This window comes from Perca fluviatilis, chromosome 17, assembly GCF_010015445.1.
Source record: "Perca fluviatilis chromosome 17, GENO_Pfluv_1.0, whole genome shotgun sequence".
NCBI lineage: Eukaryota > Metazoa > Chordata > Actinopteri > Perciformes > Percidae > Perca > Perca fluviatilis.
This window is the reverse complement of record NC_053128.1, coordinates 3,775,693-3,778,422: the sequence shown is the minus strand read 5'-3', so window position 1 is coordinate 3,778,422 and position 2,730 is coordinate 3,775,693. Positions and strand designations below refer to the sequence as shown.

The 2,730-nt window shown below is 41.9% G+C and overlaps 1 long non-coding RNA gene across 1 annotated transcript; it reads left to right on the top strand.

Moving 5' to 3' along the window:
* Positions 1 to 1,280: 1,280 nt before the first annotated feature.
* LOC120545877 lies at positions 1,281 to 2,313 on the top strand. The gene is made up of 2 exons (XR_005636751.1): positions 1,281 to 1,750; positions 2,178 to 2,313. It is a non-coding gene; the product is annotated as an uncharacterized LOC120545877 (long non-coding RNA).
* Positions 2,314 to 2,730: the final 417 nt, after the last annotated feature.

Sequence of the window (2,730 nt, the reverse complement as noted above, 5' to 3'; positions counted from 1 at the left end):
TGAAGTCAAATTCCTTGTGTATGTAAAGTATACTTGGCCAATGAAACCGATTCTGATTCTGATAAGCATACCTGTATGGAGCTAGAACAGTCTCAATAAAGATAAATGCACACACTACATTCACACATGCACACACAGGATTCATACATGCACACACATGATTCATAAATACACACACAGGATACACAAATGCACACAAAATTCACAAATACACACAAAATTTAAAAAGCACAGAAGATTCACAAATGCACACAGAATTCACAAATGCACACAAAATTCACAAATGCACACAAAATTCATAAATGCACACAAAATTCACAAATGCACACAAAATTCATAAATGCACACACAATTCACAAATGCACACAAAGAACCAGACACATAGCCATGGCGGACCAAGTGATGCCTGTTTCTTGTAGAGTAACTAGCGTTGCAGAAGGCTGTAGTCTTGCCGCTTAAGTCCCGTGGGAATTCAGTTGTAGCAGGAAAAGGTAAACAGCAGTGTGCAGATCGGAGCTTAATGTGTGAAAAGTGAAGAGCGGAGGTGTTCACAAGGGAAGAAGCTTGAAGTAACTATGGAGCTAGAGCTAGCCTTCAGTGGCGCTGTTGCTAATGCCGGGAAACAGGCATGATTTGGCCCGTTTCCATGTAGTTACATAGTCACTGATATGATCATAACCACTACAATGCTCAAATACCTATTTTTGAGGAGGGAATAAACTTCAAAATTTCGCCGCAGCATGAACTGTCCTCTGGAGGACATCGCCGAAAGCATAATCCTCTGGAGGACATCGCCCAACATGAACTGTCCTCTGGAGGACATCCACCAGACCGCCGCCACCTGTGGATTGTTGTCGGCCACGGCGAGCGGGAGGAAGTAGAAGGATGCCCCGGACGGCGGCTGCTAGCCTGGCTAAGGAAACTACCACACAATTCGCCACTGCAGAGACTCATATTCACACAAAATGGATATATATATATATGCTACAAATACACATGGAACTGCTGCGTGATGATTATTACCGGAGCCTGGCTGAACACACTCACTCATCCCAGACGGCAGCTAGCAGCTAAGAGGTATAGGTGAATTTAAACAATGGCTAAGTTGCTAAACGCATCTTGTTGTCATGTAAGGGCCCTGTTCATGTTGCACATTTTAATTGCATTTTGTGTCTGTTAAGAGGCACAAAGGCACTCTTTATCTTATGCCCCCAAAACTGCCGTTTTAGCTGAGTGGGAGATTAGCTTTAGCAGCTCCGTGTTGCTGGCACCGATTCGGCTCGTCTTTTTTGCTATCGACAGTACTCCTATACATATAGCGGTCAAGATTAACGTAAAAATTGCCCGGAGTTCTCGTTTAATCAGTGTTCAAAAAGGACAACGTTGAGGTTGTTTGGGGTACGTTTGTACCATAGGCGCATCGTTTCACGATCTTGCTGAAATCGCAATGTTTGACGGGGGTCCTTCTCCTTAGTTACAGTTGCTGAGCTAGGATTGGACGAGGACCGTTCGAGGGCGGGGTTTTGCGAACGGTCAATTGAGAATGAGGTGTTGTCACGGCACAGCGCCCCACCCCCAGAGATCCCCCTTCCTCCATTTTGAACTGCTCATGTTCATTGTTTATGTTGGTTGCGGAGGTCTTTATTCTAGAGACGTCAGATTTATCGGGTGGCTGCAATTAGAAGAAAGGGCTTTACTTTTGACCTAATCTCCCAGTCGATGGGAGTGTGTTCTCTGCATATTTATTCGGGTAAGTTCTCTTAAAATGTGTTTATGTTGTCGGCTCTTAAAGCCACGAAGTGCACCTAGCTAACGTTGTTGCCTAGCCTGCTAGCTAACTACAGTGCTTGCTAAGCATAAGTAAATACACCCGTGCTAATCATTTAACACAAGGCTGTTAGCTGGGTCGCTGTCTTTCGTGCCATTTGTGTTTGTAAAGTTTAGTGTCCGGTGGCATTTTCATCTCTTTTTATAAGCTGTTACTGTATATGCGTAACGTTAGCAGTGACTTAGAAATGTGTGTTTATCAGTTGTAGCTGCAGGATGGGAGGTAAAGCTGCACCTTGTTTACTTCACTAGCAACATTAAATGAAAGCTAAAATGTATAAGTAGTTTCCCATGTGAAGAGCATTCATAACGGTAAACATTGTCTTGTGTTTGCTGCTGTCTTTTAACAGGGACTAAGGAACAAACGGAGGCTGCACTAGCATCACCAAAAGGGAGAGATGAGGAGTAGAGGGAAAGCAAAAGATGTTGAATAGATTATTTGCTATATTAGAGATTGCCATTCAAAAAATAAATGCATCAAATTAACTGATTTGTCTGTATCTTTTGTGTGTATATATATTTAATGTTAACAGTTTTTCAATGTCTATCTTTCCATCAAATTGTGACCTGGAGACGGGAAACTTCTAGCTGAATAATTATACTCAGATGCTACCTGTTTTAATAACTAGTTAGGTAAACAAGCTCTTAAAAGACATTAACGAAACGTGTATTTTTTTTATAACATTTATTCAAACATGACTATATACTGTACACAAGTATATTCAACTAAGAGCAAGCGATCTGACTCAGCTGCCGATGATGGTGTTGCTTCCGAGGCGGCACACAGAAGGAGAAAGCTTTAGGTTAGTCCAGTAGTTATCCAACCTGTCCTGGTAAGATTATAATTGTATCACAAGTATATTTAAGCATACTGTAACATTAAGGTACTTCATGTAAATGTGT